We start from the raw sequence: 24,919 nt of genomic DNA, 5'->3' as shown, positions 1-24,919 counted from the left end.
GTAGAACAGAAATCATAATACAAAAAGTAATAAAGACCATATACCATGAAGTTTAAGGCCCTGAAGTATTATGGACACTCCTCATATCAGATTCAAATACAGAAAAACATGAAGTCTAAAATTCCACTAAAAATATAACATACCGTTATTTTACTCAAGATATCAAAGGACAGGAAAACAAACAAGTATACATATCAATGGACAAGGTCAATAGAAATTCTCAGGTGTTAAAAGACTTGCTCATCCACTATTAAGTGTCAGGGGTGTGGAATTTAGCCAAGAATAGAAATAAAATTAAAGTGCCAGTGCCTAAACACAACATCACACCTTTGTTAGATGCATAATATCTCCCAAATAGGGCTACTACTGTAGGTTAGAGTATCTAACTCAAGGATGCATAAACCAAAGAGAGGGTGATCATTCATGGCTCTTACCCATATTCCTCACATGGAGAAGCAGGCTGCCAGCCCCAACGCACGTTTCGCGTGGGGTTACTCAGGGGGCTTATGTCATATTTCTTGTGGATTTTTCGACTCCATGTTTTTCTGTATTTGAGAGCACAAACAGTAGTTATCCTTCACATATTGGGTATCGGTGTACTCAGCAAAAAATTGTACAATGCATTTTTGGGTCCATTTTCTCCTGTTACCCTTGTGGAAATGTAAAAATTTAGGTCTAAAGTAAGTTATTTTTCATTTTTTTCCTTTGACATTGCAAAAATTACTGTGAAGCACCTGAAGGGTTAATAAGCTTCTTGAACGTGATTTTGGGCACCTTGAGGGGTGCTGTTTTCAGAATGGTGTCAAGTATTTTCTGTAATTTTCTGTCACAAAGTGAATGACCCAGTGTGACTCGACCCCACGAATGGCCAGTCAACAGATGGCACAACACACCAGGGAACACCAAGGAAACTATAGCAACGGAGGGCCCTGTCAATAGGGAACAGGGAAATGGACACCTCCTGCACTTACCTGAGGATGTGCCCTGATCGCACTATTGTTCCTATATAGGTTCTTTCATCCTGTTGCCGAGCAGGATACCTAATCTCTCACTTGCCCTGCTCTTATCCCTAAGTAGGGAACTGGAAGGTGAGAGCACTGGTCCTACTGCTGCACTAAAACAACAAAAGGAATGGAAAGACAGACACCAAATGGGATAATGAGAGACAAAAAATGCAACACTTACCTTTCTGCTGCAAAGCACCGCACAGAAGGATAAAGACACTAGATCAAAGTATTCAGCTGAAGCACCACTGCACCTAGCCATCTCCTTCCTCCAGTTTGGTCACTGTAGAAAACTCTAACAACAACAGTCAGCTGGTGCATCTGGTGACTTCTTGAAGGATGGTGGGAGGGGTCACCACCCACATCAGCTGACCCAGCAGCAATGAAATTGCACCAGCAGACCAGCGGGGAAAAAACTGACATTAACCCTGATGGCCTTAAAGGAAAAAAGTTTTAATCTGAGAAGCCAGTCTGCCACAGATCCAAAAATGGATCGTGACACCCTTAAAGTCACTTCAAATGTGATGTGGTCCCTTAAAAAATGGTTTTATAAATTTTGTTGATTTAAGGGCAAATAAAGTAAAAAGTTTTAAAAAATGTTACCAAATTTTCATTTTTTATCACAAACAAATGCAAGACATATTGAAGAAATGTTACAACTATGATGAAGTACAATATGTTATGAAGAAACATTCACAAAATCACTGGGAACCGTTGACACGTTCCAGAGTTATCACCTCATAAAGTGACTGGCCAGAATTGTGAAATTTATCCCTGTCATGAAGTTGAAAATAGGCTCAGGGGTGAAGGGGTTAAGCAGAGACACCCTCATCAAGTCAAAACAAAAATGTTTTCTTTTGGATGGTTTGCGGTTTATTTTAAAATGCAACCTCTTCACTTATTAAGACAAGCTATATTTACAGGGGTGTGACAACACAGCATTTCTTCTTAATTATGTCAGACATAAATTGTGTAGGCCCGAAATTATAAACTGTTTTCTGAAGTGTTGACTCTTCTTGTAGGATGAATATTTACTTCTACTATTATCTCTTACAGTTTATTTTCTGTTATTTTTGCAAAAAAGTAATGCATGGCCACTGAACAATGCTAATATGTTGATTACATACAATGTACATGCTAGACAGTTTGTGTGTGTTGGCATTCCCAAATACAGGAGGAAAAACTATGCAAATAGATTACATAATCAAACAATGCAGGTTGTCCTCATTCACATCTCTCTGACCTCTGGATGCTGCTTAAAGGCCAAAGGCCAGTTGTGACCTATAAAGAGACTTTTTCTTCTGGTCTGTGTAACTCTGCAGGAGATCAGCTTAGAGGACTATGGCCCCAGCTGTAAGAACACAGGACTGCTTTATTGCCCATCACTGAAACCCCAGATACAGTATGTCTTAAAGAATCCAGGTTGGGACAATCGGGTCACCTGACCACATACCTCTCTGCTCTTGATTAGCTTTCTAAGATTGTTACCTGTTATGAATGGGTCACCGAGGATAGCAGGCCCAGGCTAAGCCGCAGAAAACCAGAGAGGTTGGTAACTAAGCGGATTTTAGACCCCTGATCCTATCCACACAACTAGCAGTAGCCATGGAGCGTACCTACGATGATCCTAGACGCCTCCGCACAGCTGGAGACCTAACTAAGCCTAAAGCAAGAAAGGGGACATCTAAACTGCCCTGGAGCAGACCCCAAAGGAATAGATAGCCCCCAGACATATAATGTCAGTGAGACAAGATGAAAACACAAACGTAGGCAGAAAAATAGACTGAACAAGTGATGGGGCCCACACTGACTAGACAGGACTGGAAAGGAAATACACTGTCTGCAATCACGCAAAAAACCCTGCAAAAAGTCCAACATGTCTGATGCACAAGAAACACTGAAGTCGCACGACTTCACCCCCACTATATCAGCACTCTGGTATATTCTGAAAGCAAAGCAAAAAGAGACCAATATAACAGGGGACAAAACAAACTGGCACAAGCAGTAACATATGGGCAGTGATTCAGCACAGCCCCAGCCAGAGCTGGCTGACCCACACAAAGCAGAGATAGACAAAACCAGATCAAATGCAAACACAGTAGCAAATGAACCACTTAGCTGAACCATGCAGGGACAGAGCAGGAGACATCAGACCTCAGAAGGCACAGGAAGAAAATCACCAGCAGGGATAGAGGAAGTCAGCTATCTTAAATCCCAATCTGAAACCCCAGATCTCCAATCGTCATCCTCATTATCAGGTGGCAAGCCTCTGTCAATCAGATCAGCTCCAGTACCTTCAGTAACCACCAGAGGGAGCCCAGAAAGAGAAATCACAACCCCTCTGTCAATCTGACCAGCTCCACTACCTTCACTAATAACCAGTGGGAGACCAGAAGGAGAATTCCCAATAGTTACCTCCTCTTCCCCAAAAGTGGGGGGCCACTGGTGGGGGTATTCGGTACTGGAAGCAACTGTAATCCTGGTGAATCAGTGGAAGGGTGAGACTCTATTAATTGCACCATCTTGGGTATTTGCTGGGACTGTTCTGTATGCTATTGTGTGTTGGTGGTTCAATAAATTATTGCAACACTGTTTTACCCTCACTCTGTGTTGTGTGGGTAGTGTTCCATCCATGGGGAGAGAGAGCAGGCACTCAGTGGTGTCAGCCCTGGTCCATGCAGTCTTTCTAAAGACAGCCGGGCCAGTAGACGAGAGCACCCACTGAGCCCCAGGTCTCCACAAGCGGTTTGGGACAACAATAAGTTTTGCAAATTTCTTTATGGGGAGATTCGAGTCATCATCAGCAATTATGTTAAATATGTATAGAACCCATATTAAATATTGTCGCCATTATATCAATGACTTATTCATTACATAGTGTGGTACGGAGAAGGAGGCATCTCAGTTAGTCTGTAAATTAAATGAAAAAAATGGGGACTTACCTTCACAGCACATTTTACTAGGAATAAGCTTTATTTTGGATTTAAAGTTATTCCATACAAACAGAATGATTATGAGTAAAACATATCTTAAACCATTTGATGGACTGTATTTTTCAGACTATAAGATGCACTGGACCATAAGACGCACACCAAGTTTTTAGAAGGAAAATAGGGGGAAAAAATAATGTGTCAAATGGGGATCCATCTTACAGTCCAAGTTCAGCTTACCGGGGAAGGGATCGGCACAGGTGAAGGAGTGGTCACACGGCTTGTTCAGTGTCCAGGCAGGTGTGGTGGCTTCCAGGAAATCCCATCCCAGGCTGGTGCGGTGGTGGTGCTCTGTGTTGCGGTGGTGCTCTGTGCAGTGGCAGTGCTCTGTGGTGTGACTGTGCTCTGTGGGGTGGCTGTTATCTGTTGGGCGATGCGGCTCTGTGGGTTGGCTGGGCTTTGTGGTGTGGCTGGGCTCTGTGGGATGGCTTGGGCTCTGTGGGGTGGCTTGGGCTCTGTGGGGTGGCTGGGCTCTGTGTTGGGCAGCGGGGCTCTGTGGGGTGGCGGGGCTCTGTAGGGTGGCTGGGCTCTGTGAGGTGGCTGGGCTTTGTGGGGTGGCTACGCTCTGTGGGGTGGCTTGGGCTCTGTGGGGTGTCAGTGCTCTGTAGGGTTGCGGGGCTCTGTGGGGTGGCTTTGTTCTCTGTGGGGTGGAGTGGGCTCTGTGGGGCAGCAGCGCTCTGTGGTGCGGCAGTGCTCTGTCCTGGAGCAGTAGCGCTCGGTCCTGGGGTGGCAGCGGCTCTCTGTGCTGCGTGGGGGGCTCCGCCAGCATTTCATCGAAGCCCGGAGGCCTCCGGAAAAATGGCCGCCAGGAGCCTCCGGAAAGATAACCGCCGGGGGCCGCACATGCTCGGATTCAGATCTAGGCAACTAGTTCTCGTCCCGAGATCTCGGGACGAGATCTCATTGCTGAGATCTGAATCTGAGCATGCTCCACCCCTGGCGGCCATCTTTCCGGAGGCCCCCACGTCACATCAATAGAGCTGTGGGGCTTCCGGGCTTTGATGAAATACCAGCGGAGCCCCCCACACAGCACAGAGACCAGCTGCCGCCACACCACAGTGCTCCGACACCACCGCACCACAGAGCACAGCCACCACTGCAAAACAGCCGCACCAGCCTGCGAAGGGAGGCTGAATCAGGACCGCCACCACTGGGACAGCCACCGCCGCCAAAAGTATATTGCAACCATAAGACGCACCCCCATTTTCCCCAAAAAATGTTGGGGGATAAAAGTGCGTCTTATGGTCCGAAAAATACGGTAAATGGATATTTGTATTTTTATTGCACCCATTTTCCCAAATGGAAGACAAATATCCCATCTAGTCAATTTCACCATTTCCGGAGAAATTGCATATTAACCTATGACTAGAGTTGAGCGACTTTGTTAGGGTTCCCTCTTATTCGGCAAGCTATAGTGCTTACCGAATAAGCTTCAGAGGGAACCCGGCTTCCTGGATCACGACGGCTGATAAGCTGTTCGGCTCCGCAGCAGCAAGTGTCGTGGCTGTGTCACAGTCACATCACATGCATGGAGAGCCTGTTTGTTGGGCTCTCTATGCATGTGCTGTGACTGTGACACAGCCGCGACACATGCAGCAGCGTCGCCAATCAGCTGTACAGCTGACACGATCCAGGAAGCCGGGTTCCCTCTGCAGCTTATTCGGTAAGCGCTATAGCTTGCCAAATAAGAGTGAACCCGAACAAATTTGCTCATCTCTACCAATGACTATATTACTCAGTCCAAACTTTTAGAGATAATGTTTATAGAAAAAACATATCCCAGTAAGATTATAAAATCATCTTTCCAAAGGAATCTGAATTTGACACAAATAATTTGCCATAATGGTCAGGATACAGCTAAAAAGAGAATCAATAATGAAAACCGCTGGAGGTATAATTTTATTACCACCTATAATAGGGGCAACAAATCCATCTGGAAAATCTGGTAACTGTTGAAGAAAAGATCTTATTTGAAAAACAATACCAACAGAACCGCAGATTACCTTTTGGTAAAAATATGATAGCACCAAGTAAATTAAGGAAGGGGGTTAAATAAAAAGGAGAATATAAACCTACCAGTTAATAAAAATGGGGAGTGAGCAAATGTGGTATAAAAATGTTGTTGCTGTAAAATCATCAATCATGGCATAAAATAGATCAAATTCAATAGTATGGGAGAAATGTTCAATATCACCCAAGGTTTATCATGTAAATCAGACTATGGCATCTATGTAGTCACTTGCGCTTGTGCTTTGCAATACGTTGTCAAAAAAAATTCTATGGTCACGCATGAATGGTAATAGGCATAACACTAAAAATGGTTTCTTAAAACAGAGACTATCACTAGAGATTAGTGAACCTTTTAATTTTTGGCTCGGCTATGTTCGCCAAACTTCCCGATGTTCGTTGAATATAATCAAACACCATTGAATTCATAATCAATTGCACAGACAACACCTTTGGGAGGGCCTAAAAGCTGCCAAAACTGCTCAAATTAGGGTCAGACACCAGGAAAAGTGGCATCAATTGACCCATCAAATTGACCTATACATAAGTAATAAAAAAATATGTATTTGATAACCAGCCAGGCAAAACTGACAGCTGTGGCCTACAACCCTCAGCCAGCTGTCAGCTTTAGCAAGGCTGGTTGTCAAGAATAGAGGGATCAGCATGCTATGTTTTTAATTATTGTCAATCAGTAGTTAATTATTAACTCCCTGACAAAGGAGTAACTTCCTAAATGCACGTCAGGGTGCGTGCCCACCGATACCCAGATACCCAGATAATTAATCCTACTTGCTTGCAGGACCCTGCCTATGTGGCTGACATTTTTTTTTATATGCAACAGACTTATATGTTTCATTGTGATTTATTTCACTTATTTCCATGCTATTCATGTGATTTAATATCAGAATCAGCCATTCTTTATATATTTTGCCACACTGGTTTGAGGTTGTCACTCCAATTTTAACATGTCTTTACACATAATATTGTTCTAACATTTTTCAATTTTCTTGCACAATTAGTTGTCACTAATTGTTCTCTCACTACATTTTTAGTTATTCAGCTGCTACTGCATATAAATTTTGTTGCCTTATCAGGCAGGCTCATTCTGTGGCTCTCTTATTTTTTAAAATTAGTTTTTATTGAAAATATTATAATACAACATTAGCACAAATGTGCAACACAGGTCAAAGTAACATAAATGCATAACTATGGCACTCTTTTTACTCATAACCACTTTTTATTCTATTGTTATACAGCTGTGTAGTATTTTCTTCCTGTTGAGGCGGTCTTTAGATAAATATATATATATAATATTCTATTATTTTATTTTTTTATGTATTATTATGTGTTAATATTTGTAGTACTATTTACCACTATTAATAAAGGTATTTTATTTGTAACAATTTCTATATTTGTCCTACTATTCTTTGACCTTATGTTCAGGTTTTTTTCTCTTTAAGTTTACAAACAAGCTAAAGCAGACAGCAGGGGGCTGGTATTCTCATGCTGGTAAGGGGCCATGGTTATTGGTTATTTTGCAAAAAAAACGTATCGACTAAATACCCTGTATTTGTTGTTATCTTTTATCAGCACTTGCTGACTACTGTCATATGTCTTACTGCAAGGTATTTCTGCACATTTGTCATTCTGTGCTTTTTGTTTGTGTTTCGGTCAGTGGGTGGTGTGAACATTGTCCAACAGACTTGTTCACATTTGTGCATGTCACATGTGTGTTTTTAATCCAGTTTTTTTCGTGCTTATGCATGATTTGAGAGACCCCATCCCTCTCTTGTGTGACATGCAGATAAGGAGCTGTCTTACACCACGTGCCCATACTAGAAAGCGCCTATCTTAATCCTGCTCATTTAGACACTGTTCATATGTTCAGGTTTTAAATACATTAGATAGGGACTGCCTCAATATGGGTTACCTTGACGAGGTGGAGCAGCTTGGCATACATTTTTTAGCAAAAAAAGTATCGACTAAATACCCTGTATTTGTTGTTACCTTTTATCAGCACTTGCTGACTACAGTCATATGTCTTACTGCAAGGTATTTCTGCATGTTTGTCATTCTGTGCTTTTTGTTTGTGTTTCGGTCAGTGGGTGGTGTGAACATTGTCCAACAGACTTGTTCACATTTGTGCATGTCACATGTGTGTTTTTAATGCATATAAATTTTGTTGCCTTATCAGGCAGGTTCATTCTGTGGCTCTCTTATTTTTTAAAATTAGTTTTTATTGAAAATATTATAATACAACATTAGCACAAATGTGCAACACAGGTCAAAGTAACATAAATGCATAATTATGGCACTCTTTTTACTCATAACCACTTTTTATTCTATTGTTATACAACTGTGTAGTATTTTTTTCCTGTTGAGGCGGTCATTAGATAAATATATATGTAATATTCTATTATTTTATTTTTTATATATTATTATGTGTTAATATTTGTAGTACTATTTACCACTATTAATAAAGGTATTCTATTTGTAACAATTTCTGTTTGTCCTACTATTCTTTGACCTTACAGTATGTTCGGGTTTTTTTCTCTTTAAGTTTACAACCAAGCTAAAGCAGACAGCAGGGGGCTGGTATTCTCATGCTGTAAGGGGCCATGGTTATTGGCCCCCCAGCCTAAAAATAGTATCCCTCAGCAGCTCCATAAAAGCTGCATCTGTTAGAAGCGCCAATTTTGGCGCTTTACCCGGCACTTCCCACTTGCCATGTAAAGGTGGCAAGTGCCGGTAATAGCTGAGGGGTTGATGTCACCTTTGTATTGTCCGGTGACATGAAGTCCAGAGATTAGTAATAAAGAGGCATCTATAAGACACCCCTATTATTAACTCATTAGTGATATTGTGTAAAAAACACACACCCAGATTAAAATCCTTTATTTGAAATAACGACACAGATTCCTTTATTGACCCTAAATTAAACCATACTCACGTCATCGCCCAGTCCAATGAAGCCAATAATTCCGGAAAATTAATTAGAATAATAAACAACCATATTAATCACCTGTGCGAAGTGAAGAGATAATCCATAATGTCCCATGATGATCCTGACACGACTCCGAATGTGCAACGTTCTGGATATATAAATTACAGAGTTTGCACCTAGTATTGATGTAAGTTAATTATTTGTATAATATCATTGTAGTTACGCTGATATAAATAACAGGCTTACCATTGAATTTTGCAGCTTTGCAGGACACTTTGTGTGTCGGGATTTTTAAATAAACAAAGCTTTTCATAGAAGTTGGAACCGTTTGAGCTTCTGTAGTCAGCTCCATAATGTGATATTCGGCGGTCCTTTGAAATTATTCAATGTGAACTAGTTGGGTCATCAAAGAGCGCTGTGTTCAAACAAACCATACTGTGAATATCAGTTTTCCATTTGCACGTTATAGAACCACCCTAGACAATTTATACTGCGTGCGTAGAGCTATAAGGAGCATTATACTGTTTTTGTGTGTACTAGGGAGCTGTGGGGACATCTGCGCTTGGGGATACTATAGGGTATCATACTTCTTGGGGGACTGTGGGGGTCATCACAATATTTAGGGACCTGACCTGTGAGATCCATCAAACTGTGTGGTTGGAGCTATGTGGGCCATCATGCTGTGGGGACACCATGCAGTGTGTAGGGGTGTTGCTATGGGGGTATCACACAGTTTGGGAGATGGGGGCCATCAAAATGTTAGTCAAGTTGTGGGGCCATCATACTGTGTTTGAAGAGCTGTTGATCAAAGTACAAGGGTTGAAAAAAAGAGCTACCTTATATACTCAAGTATAATCTGAGATTTTCAGCCCATTTTTTAAGGCTGAAAGTGCCCCTCTCGAATTATACTTGAGTCATAGACCAGGAGGTCGGCGGGGGAGGGGGCTTGTCAGATCATACTCTCCTCTCCCCTCCTGGTGCGGTCACTGCAGCTCCTGCTTCTCAGATCGTCTCCGGCACCGCAGCTCTTCCTGTGTTCAGCTGTCACGTGGTACCGCTCATTAAAGTAATGAATATGTGCATACTTATTACTTTAATGAGTGGTACCATGTGACTGCTGAATGCTGGAAGGAGCTGCTGACATCGGAGAAGCAGGGACTGCAGAGATGCCAGGAGGGGATGAGTATGACAGGGAGGATGGGGGGAGCCATGCGATATTCACCTGTCCCCATTCCACCGCCGTGCGCCGTTCTGTCCTCCGCGTCCACTGGCTGTGACGTTCAGGTCATAGGGCGCGATGACGTAGTTAGTGCGCGCCCTCTGCCTGAAGTCACTGCAGAGACCCGGAAGACAGAGTGGCGTGCGGAGGTAGAACAGGGACAGGTGAATATCGCAGGTGCCACGGCCCTGACCCAGTGGCAACACTGGCACCTGGCCCCCATAGCGCGCCAGTGTCAGTTTTATTTATTCGCAGCAGCAGATGCAACATATTCTATGGAGCAGCATATGGGGCATATTCTGTGGAGCATCTTATGGGGCCATAACCTTTATGGAGCAGCATATGGGGCATATTCTGTGGAGCATCTTATAGGGCCATAACCTTTATAGAGCAGCATATGGGGCATATTCTATGGAGCATCTTGTGGGGCCATTATTAACTTTTGCGCAGCATTATATGGGGTGTATTTTGTATGGAGCATCTTATGGGGCCCATCATGAACTTTATGGAGCATTATATGGAGCATATTTTGTATTGAGCATCTTATGGGGCCATCATGAACTGTATGGAGCATTATTTGGGGCTCCTGATTCAATATGGATATTCAAAAATATTTAACCTACTGATGTCTCAATTAATTTTACTTTTATTGGTATCTATTTTTATTTTTGACATTTACCAGTAGCTGCTGCATTTTCCACCATAGGCTTATACTCGAGTCAATAAGCTTTCCCATTTTTTTGTGGCAAAATTAGGGGCCTCGGTTTATACTCAGGTCGGCTAATACTCGAGTATATATGGTATATGATTTATAAACTTTTTAATTAGCAGTAAATTTCATGGTTTTGATTAGCAGCAACTGATAATACATGTTAAAATATGCCTTATTGTAACATGTATTAACAGCAGCGAGTCAACAGACTTAATTCAGCTCAATAATAAGCGATAAAATTAATATTAATATGAAATAATAATAAGTTAATAACAATACTAATATTGAGCAGAATTTATTTCAGCCTACTGGTTCAGCCCTGCACAATAGTCTTGGTCTTTCATGTGGCCCCTCAAAAAAATTAATTGCACATGACTGATATAAGTGATACTTTTTTTGCTGTACATTGTCATTTATGAAACAAAAAAACTCTGTCAGCTTCCTAAACTTGAAGCTACCTCCTCTCTGTGGGTGCCTGCCAAGAGTGGGGTGCCACTGGTTGAGACAGTTGGCCCTGGAAGCCTCGAAGCCAGCGGAAGGGTGAGACCATCTTGCTGGGACTGTACTATACGTTATGGACTGTTAGTGGTCCAATACATTTTTACCGTAGTGTGTTACCCTCACCCTGTGTTGTCTGAGTAGTATTATGCCCGTGGAAAACAAGTATGAGAGTTCAGTGGGATGAGCCCTGGTCCATACGGTATTTCTAAAGACAGCCAGGCCAGCTTATGAGAGCACACACTGATCCTCGTGCTTCCACAATGACCTACCATAATAATTATAATAATTAATTATAATTAAAGGCATTTTCAATTTTCAAATAACAATTATCAACTTGTTTTGCATTTTTTTTGAGTGTATCCTTGATGTTTCTTTGTATGACTTCAACTGTTTCAGTTGATATTCTTTGTCTCTGTTATCTGTCAATCTGATTTCTTCAGCCTACATTCCCCAATTTGACATACAGTAGTCTCATCTCATTGGTCTTGCTGTTATGGAAGCAGTTATAGAACAGTGACAAAGAGCTGATGTCAACTGATGTATAGGGAAGAGTCTCAGCATATTCTATGTGGTGTATACAGCAGTCTCAGTGTATCTTATATGATATATACAGCTGACTCTTGGTGTATCCTATATGATGCATACAGCAATCTCAGTCTATCCTATGTTATGTATCAGTAGTCTCAATCTATCTTATATGATGTATTTAGCTATCTCAGTGTATCCCATGTGATGTGTATAGCACAATCTCAGCTTATCCTATGTTAAGTGTACAGTCGAGACTCAATGCATCTATATCATGTGGTGTGCAACAGTCTCAGAATATGTGACGTATACAGCAGTCTCAGTGTCTCCTATGTGATGTTTATCTTATGTGAGTTTCAGCCTGTCTCATCTACTATAACCTGGCTCTTATATAAAGTACAATTGACTGAAAAAAAGAATGGACAGCACCTCCAAAAATCGTACATTGTTCTAATGCCGCTAGATTTTTTTTTCTGGACTTGCACTTCTCCCATTTGACACAGGTGATTTTAATTAGCAGGAGAATTCAAAGGGGGTCCAGCCTATTTTTGCTCTCATCTGAGCTTGCGAAGGTGAGTTTTAATGCTTCTTTCATTTGTTGTTGATGTTGGGTGGCAGCCATTGTTGCTGTGGTTTTGTGCTTATGAAGGCAGTGCGTTATGGAGTCATCGGGACTCAATCTTGCAGCATGGGCGCTGTAAGATACCAAGCTGCCTGCTCTGCTGGTGCATTGTCGTTGCAACAATCGTTAGAACATGACACTGCTCCTTTAAGGCAATAAAAGTTAGGACCCACCGAAATTTGCCGTGATGTGCCAATGGGTTTCATACAGTCTGATCAGAATGTTAAACTAAGAACCGTATGTTCAGTTATATATTTTTTTGAGGGGACTCCAGCGAACCACAATGAGAGGCATTATCCACAAATGGTGAAAACATGGGACAATAGTGAACCTTCCCAGGAGTGGCTGGCCAACCAAAATTACCCCAAGAGCGCAGCTTCGACTCATCCAATAGGTCACAAAAGACCCCACAGCAACATCCAAAGAACTGCAGGGCTCACTTGCATCAGTTAAGGTCAATATTCATGACTCTATCATAAGAAAGAGACTGGGCAAAAATGGCCTGCATGGTATAGTTAACTGATGAAAACCACTGCTGGGCAATATGAACACAAAGACTTGTCTTAGTTTTGCCAGAAAATATCTTGATGATCCCCAAGACTTTTGGGAATATACTCTGTGGAGTAACAAGACAAAAGTTGAACTTTTTGGAAGATATATGTTACATTACATCTGGTGTACCAACAGTAAAATATGGGGATGGTAGTGTGATGGTCTGGGTCTGTTTTGCTGTTTCAGGACCTGAAAGACTTGCTGTGGTAAATGGACCATGAATTCTGCTGTCTACCAAAAAATCCTGAAGGAGAATGTCCGGCCATCTGTAACCTCAAGCTGTAGTGCACTTGGGGTATGCAGCAGGACAATGATCCAAAACACACTAGCAAGTCCACCTCTGAATGGCTTAAGAAAAACAAAATTAAGACTTTGGAGTGGCCTAGTCAAAATCCTGACCTTATTCGGATTATGATGTTGTGGCATGACTTTAAAAAGGCGATTAATGCTTGGAAACCCTCCAATGTGATTGAATTACAACAATTCTGCAAAGATGAGTGGGCCAAAATTCACCCAGAGTGGTTTAAAAGGCTCATTGCCAGTTATTGCAAAGTTGTATTCCAAGCACATAATAAACTTGACATCAAATCAGAATATGCAAAAGTTGAAAAGCCAACTTGAACATAGACACCAAAAGCTCAGGTCCTGGCAAGAGGAATGGAAAAGTACATCAAACATTACATAATCTGACTCCAGGCTCTAGGATAATGGTGTCATTCTGAGGACACACACAATATACGGATTAAACAGAAAATAAACACCAATGATCAAAGACCAAGTCAAGCCCAAAGCATTGCACTGACACCGCAGCAATCCTCATACAGTGTCAAAGATTTTACTAAACCGCGGTGCTAAACATTTAATAGAACTGCAATACTGCAGATTTAGTGATCATGGTAGTGATATTAATTGCATTAATTTTAATGAAAATATTATTTTTACTAAAGAGGCTAAAATGGGAAAAAGTTAATGTTGAGGCATAGCAAGCATATGGGGCACAGAAACAATAGAGGCACTGAGCTCTTCGAAATGGCTAGTCGCACAACTTACAAAATATAGCGCCATACTGTAATTGTGACTGTTTTCTACCTCGTCTACTAAATGATTGCGATGTTCATTATGTTCATTTTGATTGAGTATATCCAAAATAGTTAAAGGGATTGTCCAGCCTTAGACTAGAAGTCTGCAGTCAATCTATGTGACTGCAGACTTGTGAATTCTCTGGTGCTGGGAGTGGACAGTCATGCATACTTCTGGCCACATTCCAACTAGACTGTGTCCGGCCTCGTTCAATACACTTGCATTGAGTGAGGTTGGACACAGTCTAGTCAGCATGTGACCACATGCATGCAAATCACATACTTGTAGTCATGAGCCCACCACTCCCGATGCCGGCACCAATGAATCCTCACAGCGCAGTCACATGGAGGGCATGCAGACTTGCAGCCTAAGGCTAGCCAACCCCTTTAAATAAGATCCATCATCACCAATAAACTTGACTCTTATTTCTTCATTTCTAAAAAAGGACCCTATAGTCATCAGCGCCACCAGGCTTACACGTCAGAGGTTAGTGCAACCCTTAGTCACAGCTTACACGTAAGCACGACTTACATGTATTCTCAAAACTCAGAGGCTGTAATAAATCCACCGTCTGTATATGTCACAGCCATTGTTTCAGTGTGGAAGGGGAGATTCATTCTGTGTCAGGTAACTGGTGACAGATTCTTTTTAAATTCTGCAGAAATGAATTACTAGTGACGCATCTTATATCACACAGAAAGACCCAAATACCTAGAAAAGGATCCATCATTCCAGCTTTTGCTGATCTTTGTGACAGATGATTTTTTGTGAACGATGGCATTTTGTGTGACGTTAGAATAGACCAAGAGTAAAAGATAACACACACTAAAGTACTATTTTTCTGCACAATCATGAGACCTCATTTTCGCTCCCTCCATCAGAGAGACCTGGTGAAGTGTAACCAGTTTTTGAGAAGCTTCTCTATCTGCGATGGTCGGTGAGCTGATCTCTAGAATGATCAGCCACAGTTTGGCCCACCAATCACCCCAGATAATGCAATTCCAAACATTGTACTGGGATTGGTGGTACGGAGTGGAGTATTTTAACTCATTATGTAGCTGAGTATGATGCCTTTTTGGTAAAGTTTAATTACCTTTTATCTAATTCATGCAACAGTCAGCAGTTCTATCTATGCACATGCTCTGACAAGTACAGAAATGCTTCTCACTAATCAAGCTTACAAACTAATTTTGGATGCCAAGACCACAGGGACACAAAATAGCTCAATGAAGGTCACAAGGATTTGGTATTTTCATTAATGACCGAACTGTACTATGTAGTTTTTAGAAGCGGGTTTGTCAACAGATTTAATAAAACAAGCAATTAATGAATCAACTCTAACTCGACTCATAAAATGTTCATTTTAATATTAGGTGTGGAGGAGGGGCTTTCAAAACAATTGCACAACTACGCTGGCATGGATTTTCAATGTAAGGCTGGTTTCACATTAGCGGTTTTTGCGCAGCGCATCGTGCACATCCGTGCGCATGCGTACCTATGTTTAACATGGCGTACGCATGGTTTTGCGTTTGCATGTGTTCCTCTGCATTTTCGTGCGCATGCGTCTTTTCAAGATGTGCGTCTAGATGCGCCAGACGCAGCAACCTGTCATATTTTTGGGTCCGCCCAAAGACGTAAAAAAAAAGGCATGCGTTCGCTTGCACACGGAATGCGTCATCACAACGCATTACAGTCTATGGGAACGCATGGACATGCGTACGCCTGCGTTTGCATACGCATGCGTTTTACAAGTAAACATGTGTAGACACTGGTTTAACACCTAGAGAATGAATGCGCATAAAAAACGCAAATGCATGCAAAAATGCATGATGCGTTTTTGCATGTGTTTCTACTTGCACACGATGCGCTGCGCACAAAGACACAAATGTGAAACTAGCCTCATCAGGATTGTGCTATCTATTATAGGCAGCCTATTACAGGTTTTTGCTACCTAATTGAAAGCCACATAATGTAAAGGCAGAGACCCTGATTCCAGTGATGTGTCACTTACTGGGCTACTTAGTGTAGTTTGTATAAAATCCATGTTTTATCATCAGGAGACTATCACCAGAGGACTAGTAATCCTGCTTCCAGGTGGTCTAACCAGGCCCCCACTGCTGATTGGCAGTTTCTACTTATGCACAGTGCATACAGAAATCTGCCAATCAGTGGAGTGGGTGTGGTTATACAGAGCTCAGCAATCAAAGAACTGGGAGATCTGCAGCAGATACAACAGTTTTTAATCTAAACTGCAGCAAGCAACCCAATAAGTGATGCATCACTGGAATTAGGGTCTCTGGTCTACATCATGCCGCTCTCAGATGGGGTTGCAAAAACTTGGCAACAGATTCCTTTTAATTAATGTATATTTTTTGCTTTGTGAAATTTTGAACCAGATCCGCTGTATGAAGCTTTTCTAGAAATATGCCTATGCTAGATATACTGTTGTGGTATTTGCAGCTGGTGGCCCATAATGTCAAAGCAGGGACAAAAGCAAACAATAAGTACATGCAACCAATGCTAAGGCAACAACATGTCGCGCCTACTGCAGATCAGTGGGGGTATCAGACGTCAAAGCTAATATTGATGAATTTTCCTACGGATGGTCACCAATAGGAAAAGGTCGGACAAACCCTTGAAGGAAGGGAACATGTCTTTTTGCTCTATCATTATAGGAAAGCAGCACTATATGAATTATTTGCTGCATGCATTAAAGGGAACCTGTCATGTAAAATAACACTATTAACCTGCAGATATGGGGTTAATCTGCTGGTGAATAGCACTCTGACACTTAGAGGATATTGACTTTATCCCACCACCTCTGGCAGCATTCGGCTTTCAGTCATAATGGCGGCACCGGCACGGTTTCAGTGACCGCTCCGTGTATGCTATGATCACCATGTGTGTGATTCACAGTGAACCGTCCGACTTGGCCTATCAAATTGTTACATTTAATATGTATAATGACTCTAAAGGTGTATTGTATAACATTCTGCATATATGTGTTAAAAGCTGTTTCAAGTCAAGAGAAGTTTTACAATATATTGAGATGACTTATTTTCTTTGCTTATACCAACAAATTTGCATGTGCTATTTCATTAACTCCACCCTTCATTTATAGTTTGGGGAGAGTATAAGAAGGACAAAAGCTCAGATTTTATCTGTAGACACCTAAGGAAATCTGTACTCAGCCAAAACGCATTGTGTGTATTTTCATTTTATATATATTTTAAATATTTTTTATTGTTTTATATGTATTTTATTGGTCAAATAAGTTCAATCAAGAGCACACTGGGCTTTTTTATTTTTTTATTTCTGGAAAAAAATGTTATTAAAAATGAAAAAAACTGAGATGCAACTGAAGTGTAGACTTTCAGGTTTAATTATAGGGGTTGAACAAAAATATCCTGTGAAAAGTTTATTAAGTTATTGGACAAATTAATTACGATAAATAAACATAAGTAAATTAATTAAAATGCTTATTTTTAATATTTTTTAGAGAACTCTTTGCAGGCAATGACTGCCTGAAGTCTGGAAGGCAAGGAAGTCATCAAATGCTGGGTTTTCTCTTTTGTGATGCTTTGCCAGACCTTTACTGCAGCTGATTTCAGTTGCTGCTTGTTTGTGGGTCTTTCTGCATTAGGTTTTGTCTTAACGTGAACTTTCAGGGCTGATATACAGCATGCAATAATACTGTATATCTGCACCCAACCCGAACTGAAAAAAACAGATTTTATTGTACTCATCCAGGAGGCAGTCCAATCCGAGGGGTGTCATTGGTCTTGGTTCAGCGCTTCCCCTTTTCTTGCAATGCCGACCTCCTTCTTTCTTCGTGTGGATGCCACATCCCTATGTCATCTAGTCTGCTACATGCTTTGGGTGCCGGACAGGCATGGGTTCAGTAGTGTCAGGACTGGCGTAACTAGCCGCTTGGATTAGCATCTGTTTTGGTCTTGTGTGCTGTTAGCACAGTCCAGATACAGAGCAAGCTCAACCCTTACTCTATACTTCTCAATGAAGGTGACAGGGTATTGAACCTAGCGTCATAAGAGTTCTTTCCATTGTCCCAGCATCTGCTTCATTCATGTGTGCAGTTCGCACAGATTAGTTGCAGAGCAAGCCTCATCCACGTGCTAATGTCATGAACAGGGTTTAGCACTTATCACACTTAGTGCAGTACCTCTCGGTGAAGTAGCTGAGCTTGGTACTCGGTGTTCCGATCACACTGTGTGGCATTAACACAGTGTGTTTAAGGTAACACTCGCTGTTTTGTTCTGTCATTATTCACACTAGCAGCAGGTTTCTTCTCTGCACGGCGGATTCCGGGTTGTAATTGCACTTTATTTTATATTTTTATTTAGTTCAATCTGCCAACCCTAATAGTACACTAGCGCCAGGGTCTGGCTAGTGATGGCAGACGAGCAGCGAGTCTAGCGGTACATCCAGTTGCTAGCAGGCAGGTTGTCCACTTTTGATGGGGTGACTTCAGCTGTGGATTTTACCCCAGTGGCAGCCCAAGCAGCCAGTAAAGCCACCACTATGGTTTCTGCTGCGCTTCCTGTCCCACCCTTTTCTTGCTTTTTGCTGTCCGATAAGTTCTCAGGGGACAGCAAGGCTTGCAGGGGCTTCATGAACCAGTGCTGATTTCAGTTGGAGCTACTGGTCTCACGATCCCCATCTGAGCGGGCCAAGGTGGGATTTGTGGTGTCCCTTTTGACGGGCAGGACCTTGAAGTGGGTTATGCCATTATGGGAGCATAGCGATCAGGTGGTCCAGGACACCTCTCATTTCTGGATGCTCTGAGACAGGTCATTTTAGGACATCAGATTACCCATGATGCCGCACTCCAGCTCTTGGCGTTAACCCAGGGCTCTATCATGATCAGTTTGTCATCCAGTTTCAGACTTTAGCTTCCGAGTTGGAGTGGCCAGTTAAGGTCCTGATTCCCGTATTCTGGAGAGGTCTAGCTGACCATGTAAAGGATGCTTTGGCCACTAGGGAGATCATACTACTCTGGAGGACTTAATATCCGTGTCCACTCGCATCGATCTTCGACACGCTGAGCGAAGATTAGAGTGAGCCCACGATAGACAAAGAATTTGGTTAGCCTCAAACTTTGTTAATCCTTTGGAAGCTCCAGCTCTGAAGAGCGATCATGAGGAACCCATGGAAGTCTCTTGGGAGGAATCTTACTCTCGTCCCGTACATTCTCAACTGACTTGCTTTGTCTGTAGGCAGGCTGGCCATCATGCCAACAAGTGTCCCAGGCATCAGGGAAAACTACTGCATCTAGTAGCTACAGGAGGAGGCTCAATAGACATGGTAGATTTATCCTCCAAGTTAATCTTTAAGGTTTCCCTGTCATATGGATCGACTACTCTCACTAAAGAGGCCTGGGTGGATTCCGCGGATGAGGGCAATTTTTTGTCTTCCACCTTTGCCCAACGGCACGCAATTCCCTTAGTGATGTTCCCAAAGGCAATTACCATTTGAGTGGTTAATGGGTCCATCCTTCCTACATAAATTACTCACCAGACTATACCCTTTGCCCTCATTATGTCTCCAAAACATCAGGAGATAGTCTCTTTTCTTGTTATCCCTGAGGGTATGAATGAGGTACTTCTGGGCCATTCACCCTGTATAGACTGGGCAACAGGGAGCATACAGGGTTGGAGTAGTTCATGTGAGGGTCAATGTCTTAGGGCACAAGTTCTTTCTGGGTCGTCTGAGGTCACAACTGACTTAACCTCCCTTCCTAGGCACTACTGGCAGTACGCAGTATGTATTCTTCAAAAAGGCCGCAGAGACCCTTCCTCCCTATTGCCCCTATGACTGCCATTGTTGTGGAAATTTGATAGATATAGATATATATCTCTGTGTGTGCTGCGGCCTGTCCTAATAAGAAAGAGTCATATTGAGCGCTCAAGGAAAGGAGGAAGCTAAGACCTCTTAGCAGCATCTCATTCCAGTATAACTCTGGAAGTTTTATTGCACATACATGGTTTTATTACTTTGTACAGAAAGGAGTGGTTACTCAATTAACATAAGGCTTAACTTCTTATCTAATTGGTGGGTTTGAATACATGAACATATACAGTCATATGTTAAAGTTTGGGCACCCCTATTAATGTTAACCTTTTTTCTTTATAACAATTTTGGTTTTTGCAACAGCTATTTCAGCTTCATATATCTAATAACTGATGGACTCAGTTATATTTCTGGATTCAAATGAGGTTTATTGTACTAACAGAAAATGTGCAATCTGCAATTAAACAAAATTTGACCGGTGCAAAAGTATGGGCACTTCTACATAAAAGTCACATTAATATTTCGTAGATCCTCCTTTTGCAAAAATAACAGCCTCTAGTCGCCTCCTGTAGCTATTAATGAGCTCCTGGATCCTGGATGAAGGTATTTGTGACCATTCCTGTTTACAAAACAATTCCAGTTCAGTTAAGTTTGATGGTCGCCGAGCATGGACAGCCCGCTTCAAATCATATGAACATATGACTGTATGGGTGTCCAGCATGAGGGTGACTTAAACATCATATGATTTACTGTCCATTGTCTTGCAATGTCAGCAAGACTCCAATATCGGCTTGGAACATCTGTTGTTACTTCCTCATTTCCCATGTCTGGTAAAGTAACAAAGACCTAATCTAGCTTGCACCAGTCTAGGTCAGGAGTTAGTCAGGACATTCTAAACAGTTGACTATAGGTCGCATATTAGAGATGCTAGCTGTGAGTATATATATATATGTATACATGTGTCCATATGAGTATATAGGAGTATATAGCATACAACATATAGCATGCAAGTGAGATCTAGATGAAATACAAATATTTCCATCACATCATATAGATTTCATTCCGGAGGCAGAGCCTCCTTGTGGGCGTGTCTACCCTTTGTCTCTCCCAAAGACTGAGGCTATTTCGGAATATATCAGGGAGAATTTGGCGAGTGGGTTTATCAGGAAGTCAGTGTCTCCTACTTGGGCTGGTTTCTACTTTGTTCAAAAGAAGAGTGGAGAATTACGTCCCTGCATTGATTATAGGGATTTAATCATGATCACTATTAAAAACAAATATCTGCTTTTAATCTCTGAGCTCTTTGATAGGCTGTGAGTTGCTAGGATATTCACAAAGTTGAGCTTGCGTGGGGCCTATAATCTTATTCGTATACATGAAGGGGATGAATGCAAGACCGGCTTTAATACCTGGTATGGTCATTATGAGTACTTGGTCATGACATTCGGTCTCTGAAATGCTCCCACAGTCTTTCAAAACTTTGTAAATTACATATTTCGGGAATTATTAACCACATCTGTGGTAGTATATCTTGATATATTCATCTATTTCCCAGATGTTGACATTCACCATAAAGATGTGTGTAAAGTTTTTGGGTTTTACGCGACAATTCTTTTTTTGCCAAACTGGAGAAATGCATGTTTGAGCAAGAGTCCTTACCATGTCTTGGTTACATCATCTCATCCAAGGGTTTAGCTATGGACCCTGCCAAACTGTATTCGGTGTTGAACTGGCAGGAATAGCATCCTCTTAAAGCGGTGCAGCGCTTTATGGGGTTCATCAATTATTACCGCCAGTTCATTCCCCACTTCTCCACTCTAGCAGCTCCATTGGTAGTGAACTGAGGAGGTCTCCAAGGTGTTTACCTCCCTGAAGTCTCATTTCACTCAGGGGCGAGTTCTGCATCGGCTCGATGTAGACAAACCTTTCATCTTGGAGGTGGATGCTTCTTCCAATAGAGCTGGGGCAGTCCTGTATCAAAAGGATGCTCAAGGTCGGAAACATCCATTTTTCTTTTTTTCCGAGACCTTTTCACCAGCAAAGAGGAATTATTCCATTTGGGACAGGGAGCTGCTCGTCATGAAATTGGCTTTTTCAGAATGAAGGAATCTCCTGGAGGGAGCTCGGCATCCCTTTAAGGTCTTTATGGACCATAATAATCTCCTTTATCTCCAGACTGCACAACGGCTGAATTCTCACCAGGCCAGGTGGTTCTTATTCTTCTCCTGGTTCAATTTTACCATCCATGTTTTGTGTGGGGAGATGAATTTACGTGCCGATGCCCTGTCCTATTCGGTAGTCTCATCTGAGGATAAGGACAAGCCATGTCTAATAGTCCCTTCGAAGAGCCTTCAAACGGTGACACCAGTGTCCCTTGAGCAGGTACTTCTGGGCAAATCTTACAGTATGTACCACCAAATTTGCAGCCAGAAGTTCTCTCGTGGGCACACCCCTCCAAATTAGGTGGTCATGTCGGCATTAAAAGGACCACTGAACTTTTAGAGATGTCTTATTGGTGGCCTCGGATGGAACAAAATGTCAAGGTTTACATGCAAGCCTGTGTCTCATGTGCCAGGATTCGGCCTTCCAGGCAGAGACATGCGGGCTTGCTCTATCCTTTGCCTGTGGCAGAGAGGTCCTGGGAGATGGTCAGGATGGACTTTATAGTGGACTTGCCTAACTCCCATAATAATAAGGTCATTTGGGTCATCACAGTTCATTTTTCCAAGATGGTACACCTGGTTCCTCTTCCTCGTATACCACCTGCATGGGCACTGATGGTGTTGTTTAACAAGCATATTTTCTGCCTTCATGGGATGCTTGACAAGATTGTTAGTGACTGGGGTCCCCAGTTCGCCTCTCGGTTCTGGAGGTAGAATTGTCACCTGCTCAGTATAGAGCTCAATCTGTCTTCTGCATACCCTCCTGAGACAAAAATGACTGGTGGAGAGGACTAATCAGTCATTAATCACTTATCTATGGCATTTTGTGTCCTCCAGGCATGACAACTGGTCATCCCTGCTGCCATGGGCAGAGTTTGCGTTACACAATGGGCAGATTCCACAGGGCAGACTCCTTTTCTCCTGAACTACGGTCAGAATCCGCGTGTTCTTGTGTCCATGCCCGTCTCGCCTTCCAACCCGAGGGTGGTGTACTGGGCAGTGGAGGCTCGTGACATCTGGGACCGCACACAGGATGCAAATAACTGTCAAGTGAGAGAATGAGGGCTTCCGCTGATGCGCATAGTTGTCCTGCTCCAGTCTTTTCCCCGGGATATTTAGTGTGGCTGTCAGCTCGTAACATCAAGCTGCATGTAGAGTCCACTAAATTTGCTCCTCACTACTTAGGTCCTTTCAAGGTTCTTGAGCAAGTGAATCCTGTGGTTTATCGCCTCAGTCTTCCACCGCACTTGAATATCACCATCACTTTTCATGTGTCTCTTCTAAAACCCATGTATATGGCCTGGTTTTCTGGGACTTCTGCTGGGGGTTTGGATATGTCCTCGGACGATTTTGAGGTCAATGCTATTGTCAGATCCAAGGTGGTGCGCTACAAAAAATTTTTTTTAGCTGACTGGAAGGGTCATGGATAGTGTTGAGCATTCCGATACTGCAAATATCGGGTATCGGCCGATATTCGCTGTATCGGAATTCCGATACTGAGTACCGATATTTTTTCAATATCGGATATCGGAATCGGAAGTTCCCATAATGCAAAGAGCCACTGCTGTGGCTCTGATTGGCTGCCGAAATGACGTCATCATGATGCGCGGTCTGTGCGCATCATGATGCGCCGTCAGTTCGGGCCTTCCGGGGGGTCTATGCAGACTGCCCGGGGTTCTGTACCGGCCTGCCGGGGGTCTGTGCCGACTGCCCGGGGGTCTGTGCGGACTGCCGGGGGTCCGTACCGGCCTCCCGGTGGTCTGTGCCGACTGCCCGGGGGTCTGTACCGGCCTTCCGGGGGGCTGTGCCAGCCTGCCGGTGGTCTGTGCTGACTGCCCGGGGTTCTGTGCCGACTGCCCGGGGGTCTGTGCGGACTGCCGTGGGTCTGTACCGGCCTGCCGGGGGCTGTGCCGGCCTGCCGGTAGTCTGTATCGGCCTGCCGGGGGGCTGTGCCGACTGTCTGGGGGTCTGTGCAGGTTGCGGGGGTCTGTGCAGGCATCGTCTGATGGGACTACAAGTCCCATCGGGCGATGCCTACTACCATGACGGTTATTGACACATTAGCCAATTGTGGGACAGTAGTAGACCCATCATCCGGCCTATGTGTTGAATGTAAAAAAAAAAAAAAATACATACTACATACATACTACATGCTACATACATACTACATACATACTACATGCTACATACATACATGCTACATACATGCAACATACATACATACTGCATATATACCACATGCATGCAACATGCATACTACATATATACCACATATATACTACATGCATGCAACATGCATACTACATATATACCACATATACAGTATACTACATGCATGCAACATGCATACTACATATATACCACATATACCGGGGGGCTGTGCCGACTGTCCGGGGGGTCTGTACCGACTGCCCGGGGGTCTGTACCGGCCTGCCGGTGGTCTGTACCGACTGTCCGGGGGTCTGTGCAGGCTGCGGGGGTCTGTACCGGCCTGCCGGGGGGCTGTGCCGGCCTGCCAGTGGTCTGTACCGACTGTCCGGGGGTCTGAGCGGACTGCCGGGGGTCTGTACCGGCCTGCCGGGGGGCTGTGCCGGCCTGCCGGTGGTCTGTACCGACTGTTCGGGGGTCTGTGCAGGCTGCGGGGGTCTGTACCGGCCTGCTGGGGGGCTGTGCCGGCCTGCCGGTGGTCTGTACCGACTGTCCGGGGGTCTGAGCGGACTGCCGGGGGTCTGTACCGGCCTGCCGGGGGGCTGTGTTGGCCTGCCGGGAGGCTGTGCCAACTGTCCGGGGGTC

The sequence above is a fragment of the Dendrobates tinctorius genome, unplaced genomic scaffold (genome assembly GCF_039654945.1).
Source record: "Dendrobates tinctorius isolate UK_male_01 unplaced genomic scaffold, ASM3965494v1 ptg000162l, whole genome shotgun sequence".
NCBI classification, from domain to species: Eukaryota; Metazoa; Chordata; class Amphibia; order Anura; family Dendrobatidae; genus Dendrobates; species Dendrobates tinctorius.
Note: the sequence above shows the minus strand (reverse complement) of the source record.